Here is a 13482-nt window from a genome sequence, read left to right as displayed (position 1 = left end):
GGATCATGTCCATCGTGCGGCCCTGTTTCCCTGAAGGGGAGCGTTGGCCCCGGGATTTGGGCTGAGGAGGGAGTAGCTGCCTGGCTGTTGTTTGGTGGCCTTGCAAAGGGCACAGGGGGGTACGCTGCCACAGAAGAAAGGTGTCCTGTTTGGGAATCTCTGTGCTCCCCAAGGAGGAATGCTTGACGTGGCACCCCATCCACCGGAGCACATGGCAGGTCCTGAAAATCAACTCGTTCGACCTGAATTCTAGTAAGACTGAACATGGAGGCACCATTTCCTTCCGTGGTGCCCTGGGGAACAACCACACAGATCTCTGTGCATGTCGAGGCAATGCACGATCATTTACTGGGCATATGGTCAGTTGTGGGGTCTGCTTTAGTGACTTCCAAGAAGCGTTGTTTGGGAGGATCTGGTTCCAGGCCTGGACATGATGAGTGGCAACAAGGACCCTTCATCAGGGACTTGGCAGGTAGATACTCTTGGCTCTTGTGCGAGCTGAAGGGCGGTTACCTTGCTCGACTGGGGTTTCCCAGGTCTCTGCAAGGGATCGTGGGCCCTCAGATAGGCCAGTTATTTTGAACAGAGCCTTTCATGGGTATAGCATACAGATATAGGCCTGAGGCATCTGCTGGGGGGGTACAGCATACAGATATAGGCCTGAGGCATCTCCTGGGGAGGCCTTCCTCTACGGAAGCCGCTGACCACCAAGAGAGCTCCCTCCAGCTCCTGTGAGTGTCCACTGTGTGGGACCTCAAGGCCTCGTTGTCAGGGTGTTGTGCACATGGACAAGCCGAGTGCGACATTGCCCAGAACACTCTTTCCCAGACCAGGGTGGGGACCAGAGGAATGTCTCCGTTCGCCCTGACACATCCTCCATGTTGTTCCTGGCAAGCAACCCTTGCACCAGGCCTTGTGCCACTTGAAGGATCCATGAGGCTTGTCCTTCCCTGGGGAGACATAGAGCTACCTGTTATTTCATCCACCCCTGACACTTTGAAGGTACATAGGTTGGCTTTGATCCAACTGTTCACTCATCCCTTCATCTTTGTAAGTATGGAAGGAAGGAGGGAGGAAGCCAAGGACGGGGTTCAAAAGGGAGGGATCTAGAGCATTATGGAGGAAGGGAGGCATAAAGGAATCTATGTAAAGAGCTGTTTGTATGGGTTTCAGCTATGTGCTCCTGTCTCTACGTGGAGGTACATTTGGGCACTGTGTTCCTGGATGTATTGCTGCAAGTATTTCTTGCAGCATCATTTGATGTAAGAACGTGTATCACACATGTCCACCAATGCATCTAGCATGGAATTGGAGTGCTCACAGCTGTCCTTCTCACCTCTTGGCAAACATCGTCCCCAGGGAAAGGAAGATCATCTGTGTTTGGTCTATGTTCCCTGGGGCAATCAACATGAGCCTTGGCCCAGCACCTGGATTAGACCGAATGGCACATCCCTTCTAGCATCCTTCTTTCCAGGAAGCATCTGAGATAAGCCTTTGCAGGTGGCAGGGTGCAGGTGAGTGAGGAGTGCCTTGGTTGGGTTGATGATGACAACTCATATGGTCCTGAAGAGAGCTGATGACCAAAAACTCATGCTCAATAGGATTACGCTGAGGCCTACCGGAGGTATCGAGGGGCAGGATGGTGTGGGTTTTTGGTCCATTCCAGAGCCCTGGGTGTGGGTGTGGGTGTGCGTGTGGGTGTTGGAGCACCCTCTCCCTCGACGAAATCCCTTGAGACTCCTCCGAGTCTAGGAGGCTTCCACGTAGCCAAGACCTGTTGCTGCCTTTGGTTTTTTATCCTGCTCCCTAGTGCCAGGGCACACATGTTATGAGGCCATGGGGGGAGTCTTTCCTTAAGCCTTTCTTCTCTGAATTTCATGTTTCAGGCAACGCCTCTGGAATGGACTCACCACAGCCAGAATGTTTCGCAGTGTGTGGCTCATTTTCTTGCTACCTAGAGGCCCCAGAAAATTTTGAACTATGGGCTGGCCCCTGTTGCAGCAGCCAGTACAGGGTAGTCTTTTGGAACCCTCCTTCCTACCAAGGAGGAATGTCTGCTGTTGCCCCAAATGTATGGGCTCACATCTTGTGCACTCACATGCCTTCGTTAGAGCTGTATTCTAGTCCGAGAGCACATAGACGCAGTGTTTTCTTCCTTGGCCCCAGGCGGAACCTCTGTAGAGATCTCCGTGCACCTAGGGCCAGAGTATGCTCCCCAACTGAGGGGATGGTCCCTTGTGGTGTGTGCTTTATGGCTTCCCAAAACCTGTCAGTAGGGAAGGCTCATGCCCCATGCCTAGAGATGGGAGAGGCAGGCATGAGCCCATCCTCAGGTGCTTGGAAGCAGGATGCTGCTCGTTATTTCAAGGGCTGAAGGACATGCCCTGGTCTTCAATGGGGTTGTGCCAGGACCCTGTCAGGGATCACACTGCGTTGTTGGAACCATTTGATCCAAATGGGGCCTCTGATGGGGTCTGCGTGCACACACAGGACCATAGCTTCTCCTGGGGTGGACTTCCTCTCTGGAAGCCACTGGTTTCTCAGAGAGTCCACCCAAGGGGACAAAAGCCTTCTGGGTGTCCATTCCTCCATGAACGTTTGCAGAGCCCATGGGCATCCTGGGATCATGTCCATCGTGCGGCCCTGTTTCCCTGAAGGGGAGCGTTGGCCCCGGGATTTGGGCTGAGGAGGGAGTAGCTGCCTGGCTGTTGTTTGGTGGCCTTGCAAAGGGCACAGGGGGGTACGCTGCCACAGAAGAAAGGTGTCCTGTTTGGGAATCTCTGTGCTCCCCAAGGAGGAATGCTTGACGTGGCACCCCATCCACCGGAGCACATGGCAGGTCCTGAAAATCAACTCGTTCGACCTGAATTCTAGTAAGACTGAACATGGAGGCACCATTTCCTTCCGTGGTGCCCTGGGGAACAACCACACAGATCTCTGTGCATGTCGAGGCAATGCACGATCATTTACTGGGCATATGGTCAGTTGTGGGGTCTGCTTTAGTGACTTCCAAGAAGCGTTGTTTGGGAGGATCTGGTTCCAGGCCTGGACATGATGAGTGGCAACAAGGACCCTTCATCAGGGACTTGGCAGGTAGATACTCTTGGCTCTTGTGCGAGCTGAAGGGCGGTTACCTTGCTCGACTGGGGTTTCCCAGGTCTCTGCAAGGGATCGTGGGCCCTCAGATAGGCCAGTTATTTTGAACAGAGCCTTTCATGGGTATAGCATACAGATATAGGCCTGAGGCATCTGCTGGGGGGGTACAGCATACAGATATAGGCCTGAGGCATCTCCTGGGGAGGCCTTCCTCTACGGAAGCCGCTGACCACCAAGAGAGCTCCCTCCAGCTCCTGTGAGTGTCCACTGTGTGGGGCCTCAAGGCCTCGTTGTCAGGGTGTTGTGCACATGGACAAGCCGAGTGCGACATTGCCCAGAACACTCTTTCCCAGACCAGGGTGGGGACCAGAGGAATGTCTCCGTTCGCCCTGACACATCCTCCATGTTGTTCCTGGCAAGCAACCCTTGCACCAGGCCTTGTGCCACTTGAAGGATCCATGAGGCTTGTCCTTCCCTGGGGAGACATAGAGCTACCTGTTATTTCATCCACCCCTGACACTTTGAAGGTACATAGGTTGGCTTTGATCCAACTGTTCACTCATCCCTTCATCTTTGTAAGTATGGAAGGAAGGAGGGAGGAAGCCAAGGACGGGGTTCAAAAGGGAGGGATCTAGAGCATTATGGAGGAAGGGAGGCATAAAGGAATCTATGTAAAGAGCTGTTTGTATGGGTTTCAGCTATGTGCTCCTGTCTCTACGTGGAGGTACATTTGGGCACTGTGTTCCTGGATGTATTGCTGCAAGTATTTCTTGCAGCATCATTTGATGTAAGAACGTGTATCACACATGTCCACCAATGCATCTAGCATGGAATTGGAGTGCTCACAGCTGTCCTTCTCACCTCTTGGCAAACATCGTCCCCAGGGAAAGGAAGATCATCTGTGTTTGGTCTATGTTCCCTGGGGCAATCAACATGAGCCTTGGCCCAGCACCTGGATTAGACCGAATGGCACATCCCTTCTAGCATCCTTCTTTCCAGGAAGCATCTGAGATAAGCCTTTGCAGGTGGCAGGGTGCAGGTGAGTGAGGAGTGCCTTGGTTGGGTTGATGATGACAACTCATATGGTCCTGAAGAGAGCTGATGACCAAAAACTCATGCTCAATAGGATTACGCTGAGGCCTACCGGAGGTATCGAGGGGCAGGATGGTGTGGGTTTTTGGTCCATTCCAGAGCCCTGGGTGTGGGTGTGGGTGTGCGTGTGGGTGTTGGAGCACCCTCTCCCTCGACGAAATCCCTTGAGACTCCTCCGAGTCTAGGAGGCTTCCACGTAGCCAAGACCTGTTGCTGCCTTTGGTTTTTTATCCTGCTCCCTAGTGCCAGGGCACACATGTTATGAGGCCATGGGGGGAGTCTTTCCTTAAGCCTTTCTTCTCTGAATTTCATGTTTCAGGCAACGCCTCTGGAATGGACTCACCACAGCCAGAATGTTTCGCAGTGTGTGGCTCATTTTCTTGCTACCTAGAGGCCCCAGAAAATTTTGAACTATGGGCTGGCCCCTGTTGCAGCAGCCAGTACAGGGTAGTCTTTTGGAACCCTCCTTCCTACCAAGGAGGAATGTCTGCTGTTGCCCCAAATGTATGGGCTCACATCTTGTGCACTCACATGCCTTCGTTAGAGCTGTATTCTAGTCCGAGAGCACATAGACGCAGTGTTTTCTTCCTTGGCCCCAGGCGGAACCTCTGTAGAGATCTCCGTGCACCTAGGGCCAGAGTATGCTCCCCAACTGAGGGGATGGTCCCTTGTGGTGTGTGCTTTATGGCTTCCCAAAACCTGTCAGTAGGGAAGGCTCATGCCCCATGCCTAGAGATGGGAGAGGCAGGCATGAGCCCATCCTCAGGTGCTTGGAAGCAGGATGCTGCTCGTTATTTCAAGGGCTGAAGGACATGCCCTGGTCTTCAATGGGGTTGTGCCAGGACCCTGTCAGGGATCACACTGCGTTGTTGGAACCATTTGATCCAAATGGGGCCTCTGATGGGGTCTGCGTGCACACACAGGACCATAGCTTCTCCTGGGGTGGACTTCCTCTCTGGAAGCCACTGGTTTCTCAGAGAGTCCACCCAAGGGGACAAAAGCCTTCTGGGTGTCCATTCCTCCATGAACGTTTGCAGAGCCCATGGGCATCCTGGGATCATGTCCATCGTGCGGCCCTGTTTCCCTGAAGGGGAGCGTTGGCCCTGGGATTTGGGCTGAGGAGGGAGTAGCTGCCTGGCTGTTGTTTGGTGGCCTTGCAAAGGGCACAGGGGGGTACGCTGCCACAGAAGAAAGGTGTCCTGTTTGGGAATCTCTGTGCTCCCCAAGGAGGAATGCTTGACGTGGCACCCCATCCACCGGAGCACATGGCAGGTCCTGAAAATCAACTCGTTCGACCTGAATTCTAGTAAGACTGAACATGGAGGCACCATTTCCTTCCGTGGTGCCCTGGGGAACAACCACACAGATCTCTGTGCATGTCGAGGCAATGCACGATCATTTACTGGGCATATGGTCAGTTGTGGGGTCTGCTTTAGTGACTTCCAAGAAGCGTTGTTTGGGAGGATCTGGTTCCAGGCCTGGACATGATGAGTGGCAACAAGGACCCTTCATCAGGGACTTGGCAGGTAGATACTCTTGGCTCTTGTGCGAGCTGAAGGGCGGTTACCTTGCTCGACTGGGGTTTCCCAGGTCTCTGCAAGGGATCGTGGGCCCTCAGATAGGCCAGTTATTTTGAACAGAGCCTTTCATGGGTATAGCATACAGATATAGGCCTGAGGCATCTGCTGGGGGGGTACAGCATACAGATATAGGCCTGAGGCATCTCCTGGGGAGGCCTTCCTCTACGGAAGCCGCTGACCACCAAGAGAGCTCCCTCCAGCTCCTGTGAGTGTCCACTGTGTGGGGCCTCAAGGCCTCGTTGTCAGGGTGTTGTGCACATGGACAAGCCGAGTGCGACATTGCCCAGAACACTCTTTCCCAGACCAGGGTGGGGACCAGAGGAATGTCTCCGTTCGCCCTGACACATCCTCCATGTTGTTCCTGGCAAGCAACCCTTGCACCAGGCCTTGTGCCACTTGAAGGATCCATGAGGCTTGTCCTTCCCTGGGGAGACATAGAGCTACCTGTTATTTCATCCACCCCTGACACTTTGAAGGTACATAGGTTGGCTTTGATCCAACTGTTCACTCATCCCTTCATCTTTGTAAGTATGGAAGGAAGGAGGGAGGAAGCCAAGGACGGGGTTCAAAAGGGAGGGATCTAGAGCATTATGGAGGAAGGGAGGCATAAAGGAATCTATGTAAAGAGCTGTTTGTATGGGTTTCAGCTATGTGCTCCTGTCTCTACGTGGAGGTACATTTGGGCACTGTGTTCCTGGATGTATTGCTGCAAGTATTTCTTGCAGCATCATTTGATGTAAGAACGTGTATCACACATGTCCACCAATGCATCTAGCATGGAATTGGAGTGCTCACAGCTGTCCTTCTCACCTCTTGGCAAACATCGTCCCCAGGGAAAGGAAGATCATCTGTGTTTGGTCTATGTTCCCTGGGGCAATCAACATGAGCCTTGGCCCAGCACCTGGATTAGACCGAATGGCACATCCCTTCTAGCATCCTTCTTTCCAGGAAGCATCTGAGATAAGCCTTTGCAGGTGGCAGGGTGCAGGTGAGTGAGGAGTGCCTTGGTTGGGTTGATGATGACAACTCATATGGTCCTGAAGAGAGCTGATGACCAAAAACTCATGCTCAATAGGATTACGCTGAGGCCTACCGGAGGTATCGAGGGGCAGGATGGTGTGGGTTTTTGGTCCATTCCAGAGCCCTGGGTGTGGGTGTGGGTGTGCGTGTGGGTGTTGGAGCACCCTCTCCCTCGACGAAATCCCTTGAGACTCCTCCGAGTCTAGGAGGCTTCCACGTAGCCAAGACCTGTTGCTGCCTTTGGTTTTTTATCCTGCTCCCTAGTGCCAGGGCACACATGTTATGAGGCCATGGGGGGAGTCTTTCCTTAAGCCTTTCTTCTCTGAATTTCATGTTTCAGGCAACGCCTCTGGAATGGACTCACCACAGCCAGAATGTTTCGCAGTGAGTGGCTCATTTTCTTGCTACCTAGAGGCCCCAGAAAATTTTGAACTATGGGCTGGCCCCTGTTGCAGCAGCCAGTACAGGGTAGTCTTTTGGAACCCTCCTTCCTACCAAGGAGGAATGTCTGCTGTTGCCCCAAATGTATGGGCTCACATCTTGTGCACTCACATGCCTTCGTTAGAGCTGTATTCTAGTCCGAGAGCACATAGACGCAGTGTTTTCTTCCTTGGCCCCAGGCGGAACCTCTGTAGAGATCTCCGTGCACCTAGGGCCAGAGTATGCTCCCCAACTGAGGGGATGGTCCCTTGTGGTGTGTGCTTTATGGCTTCCCAAAACCTGTCAGTAGGGAAGGCTCATGCCCCATGCCTAGAGATGGGAGAGGCAGGCATGAGCCCATCCTCAGGTGCTTGGAAGCAGGATGCTGCTCGTTATTTCAAGGGCTGAAGGACATGCCCTGGTCTTCAATGGGGTTGTGCCAGGACCCTGTCAGGGATCACACTGCGTTGTTGGAACCATTTGATCCAAATGGGGCCTCTGATGGGGTCTGCGTGCACACACAGGACCATAGCTTCTCCTGGGGTGGACTTCCTCTCTGGAAGCCACTGGTTTCTCAGAGAGTCCACCCAAGGGGACAAAAGCCTTCTGGGTGTCCATTCCTCCATGAACGTTTGCAGAGCCCATGGGCATCCTGGGATCATGTCCATCGTGCGGCCCTGTTTCCCTGAAGGGGAGCGTTGGCCCCGGGATTTGGGCTGAGGAGGGAGTAGCTGCCTGGCTGTTGTTTGGTGGCCTTGCAAAGGGCACAGGGGGGTACGCTGCCACAGAAGAAAGGTGTCCTGTTTGGGAATCTCTGTGCTCCCCAAGGAGGAATGCTTGACGTAGCACCCCATCCACCGGAGCACATGGCAGGTCCTGAAAATCAACTCGTTCGACCTGAATTCTAGTAAGACTGAACATGGAGGCACCATTTCCTTCCGTGGTGCCCTGGGGAACAACCACACAGATCTCTGTGCATGTCGAGGCAATGCACGATCATTTACTGGGCATATGGTCAGTTGTGGGGTCTGCTTTAGTGACTTCCAAGAAGCGTTGTTTGGGAGGATCTGGTTCCAGGCCTGGACATGATGAGTGGCAACAAGGACCCTTCATCAGGGACTTGGCAGGTAGATACTCTTGGCTCTTGTGCGAGCTGAAGGGCGGTTACCTTGCTCGACTGGGGTTTCCCAGGTCTCTGCAAGGGATCGTGGGGCCTCAGATAGGCCAGTTATTTTGAACAGAGCCTTTCATGGGTATAGCATACAGATATAGGCCTGAGGCATCTGCTGGGGGGGTACAGCATACAGATATAGGCCTGAGGCATCTCCTGGGGAGGCCTTCCTCTACGGAAGCCGCTGACCACCAAGAGAGCTCCCTCCAGCTCCTGTGAGTGTCCACTGTGTGGGACCTCAAGGCCTCGTTGTCAGGGTGTTGTGCACATGGACAAGCCGAGTGCGACATTGCCCAGAACACTCTTTCCCAGACCAGGGTGGGGACCAGAGGAATGTCTCCGTTCGCCCTGACACATCCTCCATGTTGTTCCTGGCAAGCAACCCTTGCACCAGGCCTTGTGCCACTTGAAGGATCCATGAGGCTTGTCCTTCCCTGGGGAGACATAGAGCTACCTGTTATTTCATCCACCCCTGACACTTTGAAGGTACATAGGTTGGCTTTGATCCAACTGTTCACTCATCCCTTCATCTTTGTAAGTATGGAAGGAAGGAGGGAGGAAGCCAAGGACGGGGTTCAAAAGGGAGGGATCTAGAGCATTATGGAGGAAGGGAGGCATAAAGGAATCTATGTAAAGAGCTGTTTGTATGGGTTTCAGCTATGTGCTCCTGTCTCTACGTGGAGGTACATTTGGGCACTGTGTTCCTGGATGTATTGCTGCAAGTATTTCTTGCAGCATCATTTGATGTAAGAACGTGTATCACACATGTCCACCAATGCATCTAGCATGGAATTGGAGTGCTCACAGCTGTCCTTCTCACCTCTTGGCAAACATCGTCCCCAGGGAAAGGAAGATCATCTGTGTTTGGTCTATGTTCCCTGGGGCAATCAACATGAGCCTTGGCCCAGCACCTGGATTAGACCGAATGGCACATCCCTTCTAGCATCCTTCTTTCCAGGAAGCATCTGAGATAAGCCTTTGCAGGTGGCAGGGTGCAGGTGAGTGAGGAGTGCCTTGGTTGGGTTGATGATGACAACTCATATGGTCCTGAAGAGAGCTGATGACCAAAAACTCATGCTCAATAGGATTACGCTGAGGCCTACCGGAGGTATCGAGGGGCAGGATGGTGTGGGTTTTTGGTCCATTCCAGAGCCCTGGGTGTGGGTGTGGGTGTGCGTGTGGGTGTTGGAGCACCCTCTCCCTCGACGAAATCCCTTGAGACTCCTCCGAGTCTAGGAGGCTTCCACGTAGCCAAGACCTGTTGCTGCCTTTGGTTTTTTATCCTGCTCCCTAGTGCCAGGGCACACATGTTCTGAGGCCATGGGGGGAGTCTTTCCTTAAGCCTTTCTTCTCTGAATTTCATGTTTCAGGCAACGCCTCTGGAATGGACTCACCACAGCCAGAATGTTTCGCAGTGAGTGGCTCATTTTCTTGCTACCTAGAGGCCCCAGAAAATTTTGAACTATGGGCTGGCCCCTGTTGCAGCAGCCAGTACAGGGTAGTCTTTTGGAACCCTCCTTCCTACCAAGGAGGAATGTCTGCTGTTGCCCCAAATGTATGGGCTCACATCTTGTGCACTCACATGCCTTCGTTAGAGCTGTATTCTAGTCCGAGAGCACATAGACGCAGTGTTTTCTTCCTTGGCCCCAGGCGGAACCTCTGTAGAGATCTCCGTGCACCTAGGGCCAGAGTATGCTCCCCAACTGAGGGGATGGTCCCTTGTGGTGTGTGCTTTATGGCTTCCCAAAACCTGTCAGTAGGGAAGGCTCATGCCCCATGCCTAGAGATGGGAGAGGCAGGCATGAGCCCATCCTCAGGTGCTTGGAAGCAGGATGCTGCTGGTTATTTCAAGGGCTGAAGGACATGCCCTGGTCTTCAATGGGGTTGTGCCAGGACCCTGTCAGGGATCACACTGCGTTGTTGGAACCATTTGATCCAAATGGGGCCTCTGATGGTGTCTGCGTGCACACACAGGACCATAGCTTCTCCTGGGGTGGACTTCCTCTCTGGAAGCCACTGGTTTGTCAGAGAGTCCACCCAAGGGGACAAAAGCCTTCTGGGTGTCCATTCCTCCATGAACGTTTGCAGAGCCCATGGGCATCCTGGGATCATGTCCATCGTGCGGCCCTGTTTCCCTGAAGGGGAGCGTTGGCCCCGGGATTTGGGCTGAGGAGGGAGTAGCTGCCTGGCTGTTGTTTGGTGGCCTTGCAAAGGGCACAGGGGGGTACGCTGCCACAGAAGAAAGGTGTCCTGTTTGGGAATCTCTGTGCTCCCCAAGGAGGAATGCTTGACGTGGCACCCCATCCACCGGAGCACATGGCAGGTCCTGAAAATCAACTCGTTCGACCTGAATTCTAGTAAGACTGAACATGGAGGCACCATTTCCTTCCGTGGTGCCCTGGGGAACAACCACACAGATCTCTGTGCATGTCGAGGCAATGCACGATCATTTACTGGGCATATGGTCAGTTGTGGGGTCTGCTTTAGTGACTTCCAAGAAGCGTTGTTTGGGAGGATCTGGTTCCAGGCCTGGACATGATGAGTGGCAACAAGGACCCTTCATCAGGGACTTGGCAGGTAGATACTCTTGGCTCTTGTGCGAGCTGAAGGGCGGTTACCTTGCTCGACTGGGGTTTCCCAGGTCTCTGCAAGGGATCGTGGGCCCTCAGATAGGCCAGTTGTTTTGAACAGAGCCTTTCATGGGTATAGCATACAGATATAGGCCTGAGGCATCTGCTGGGGGGGTACAGCATACAGATATAGGCCTGAGGCATCTCCTGGGGAGGCCTTCCTCTACGGAAGCCGCTGACCACCAAGAGAGCTCCCTCCAGCTCCTGTGAGTGTCCACTGTGTGGGACCTCAAGGCCTCGTTGTCAGGGTGTTGTGCACATGGACAAGCCGAGTGCGACATTGCCCAGAACACTCTTTCCCAGACCAGGGTGGGGACCAGAGGAATGTCTCCGTTCGCCCTGACACATCCTCCATGTTGTTCCTGGCAAGCAACCCTTGCACCAGGCCTTGTGCCACTTGAAGGATCCATGAGGCTTGTCCTTCCCTGGGGAGACATAGAGCTACCTGTTATTTCATCCACCCCTGACACTTTGAAGGTACATAGGTTGGCTTTGATCCAACTGTTCACTCATCCCTTCATCTTTGTAAGTATGGAAGGAAGGAGGGAGGAAGCCAAGGACGGGGTTCAAAAGGGAGGGATCTAGAGCATTATGGAGGAAGGGAGGCATAAAGGAATCTATGTAAAGAGCTGTTTGTATGGGTTTCAGCTATGTGCTCCTGTCTCTACGTGGAGGTACATTTGGGCACTGTGTTCCTGGATGTATTGCTGCAAGTATTTCTTGCAGCATCATTTGATGTAAGAACGTGTATCACACATGTCCACCAATGCATCTAGCATGGAATTGGAGTGCTCACAGCTGTCCTTCTCACCTCTTGGCAAACATCGTCCCCAGGGAAAGGAAGATCATCTGTGTTTGGTCTATGTTCCCTGGGGCAATCAACATGAGCCTTGGCCCAGCACCTGGATTAGACCGAATGGCACATCCCTTCTAGCATCCTTCTTTCCAGGAAGCATCTGAGATAAGCCTTTGCAGGTGGCAGGGTGCAGGTGAGTGAGGAGTGCCTTGGTTGGGTTGAGGATGACAACTCATATGGTCCTGAAGAGAGCTGATGACCAAAAACTCATGCTCAATAGGATTACGCTGAGGCCTACCGGAGGTATCGAGGGGCAGGATGGTGTGGGTTTTTGGTCCATTCCAGAGCCCTGGGTGTGGGTGTGGGTGTGCGTGTGGGTGTTGGAGCACCCTCTCCCTCGACGAAATCCCTTGAGACTCCTCCGAGTCTAGGAGGCTTCCACGTAGCCAAGACCTGTTGCTGCCTTTGGTTTTTTATCCTGCTCCCTAGTGCCAGGGCACACATGTTCTGAGGCCATGGGGGGAGTCTTTCCTTAAGCCTTTCTTCTCTGAATTTCATGTTTCAGGCAACGCCTCTGGAATGGACTCACCACAGCCAGAATGTTTCGCAGTGAGTGGCTCATTTTCTTGCTACCTAGAGGCCCCAGAAAATTTTGAACTATGGGCTGGCCCCTGTTGCAGCAGCCAGTACAGGGTAGTCTTTTGGAACCCTCCTTCCTACCAAGGAGGAATGTCTGCTGTTGCCCCAAATGTATGGGCTCACATCTTGTGCACTCACATGCCTTCGTTAGAGCTGTATTCTAGTCCGAGAGCACATAGACGCAGTGTTTTCTTCCTTGGCCCCAGGCGGAACCTCTGTAGAGATCTCCGTGCACCTAGGGCCAGAGTATGCTCCCCAACTGAGGGGATGGTCCCTTGTGGTGTGTGCTTTATGGCTTCCCAAAACCTGTCAGTAGGGAAGGCTCATGCCCCATGCCTAGAGATGGGAGAGGCAGGCATGAGCCCATCCTCAGGTGCTTGGAAGCAGGATGCTGCTCGTTATTTCAAGGGCTGAAGGACATGCCCTGGTCTTCAATGGGGTTGTGCCAGGACCCTGTCAGGGATCACACTGCGTTGTTGGAACCATTTGATCCAAATGGGGCCTCTGATGGGGTCTGAGTGCACACACAGGACCATAGCTTCTCTTGGGGTGGACTTCCTCTCTGGAAGCCACTGGTTTCTCAGAGAGTCCACCCAAGGGGACAAAAGCCTTCTGGGTGTCCATTCCTCCATGAACGTTTGCAGAGCCCATGGGCATCCTGGGATCATGTCCATCGTGCGGCCCTGTTTCCCTGAAGGGGAGCGTTGGCCCCGGGATTTGGGCTGAGGAGGGAGTAGCTGCCTGGCTGTTGTTTGGTGGCCTTGCAAAGGGCACAGGGGGGTACGCTGCCACAGAAGAAAGGTGTCCTGTTTGGGAATCTCTGTGCTCCCCAAGGAGGAATGCTTGACGTGGCACCCCATCCACCGGAGCACATGGCAGGTCCTGAAAATCAACTCGTTCGACCTGAATTCTAGTAAGACTGAACATGGAGGCACCATTTCCTTCCGTGGTGCCCTGGGGAACAACCACACAGATCTCTGTGCATGTCGAGGCAATGCACGATCATTTACTGGGCATATGGTCAGTTGTGGGGTCTGC

The 13482-nt window shown here is 53.4% G+C and overlaps 5 non-coding genes across 5 annotated transcripts; all 5 read left to right on the top strand.

Moving 5' to 3' along the window:
* The first annotated feature begins 1536 nt into the window (after positions 1–1536).
* LOC130843147 (small nucleolar RNA SNORD115) lies at positions 1537–1617 on the top strand. Its single transcript, XR_009050754.1, has one exon. It is a non-coding gene; the product is annotated as a small nucleolar RNA SNORD115 (small nucleolar RNA).
* A 2540-nt stretch (positions 1618–4157) lies between these two features.
* On the top strand, positions 4158–4238 carry LOC130843146 (small nucleolar RNA SNORD115). Its single transcript, XR_009050753.1, has one exon. It is a non-coding gene; the product is annotated as a small nucleolar RNA SNORD115 (small nucleolar RNA).
* A 2540-nt stretch (positions 4239–6778) lies between these two features.
* Positions 6779–6859, top strand: LOC130843145 (small nucleolar RNA SNORD115). The gene has a single exon (XR_009050752.1). It is a non-coding gene; the product is annotated as a small nucleolar RNA SNORD115 (small nucleolar RNA).
* Positions 6860–9399: 2540 nt separating this feature from the next.
* LOC130843144 (small nucleolar RNA SNORD115) lies at positions 9400–9480 on the top strand. Its single transcript, XR_009050751.1, has one exon. It is a non-coding gene; the product is annotated as a small nucleolar RNA SNORD115 (small nucleolar RNA).
* A 2540-nt stretch (positions 9481–12020) lies between these two features.
* LOC130843109 (small nucleolar RNA SNORD115) lies at positions 12021–12101 on the top strand. The gene has a single exon (XR_009050715.1). It is a non-coding gene; the product is annotated as a small nucleolar RNA SNORD115 (small nucleolar RNA).
* Positions 12102–13482: the final 1381 nt, after the last annotated feature.

The sequence above is a fragment of the Hippopotamus amphibius genome, unplaced genomic scaffold, assembly GCF_030028045.1.
Source record: "Hippopotamus amphibius kiboko isolate mHipAmp2 unplaced genomic scaffold, mHipAmp2.hap2 scaffold_175, whole genome shotgun sequence".
NCBI lineage: Eukaryota > Metazoa > Chordata > Mammalia > Artiodactyla > Hippopotamidae > Hippopotamus > Hippopotamus amphibius.
The sequence above is the reverse complement of the archived record's forward strand: the minus strand, read 5'-3'. Positions and strand labels throughout refer to the sequence as shown.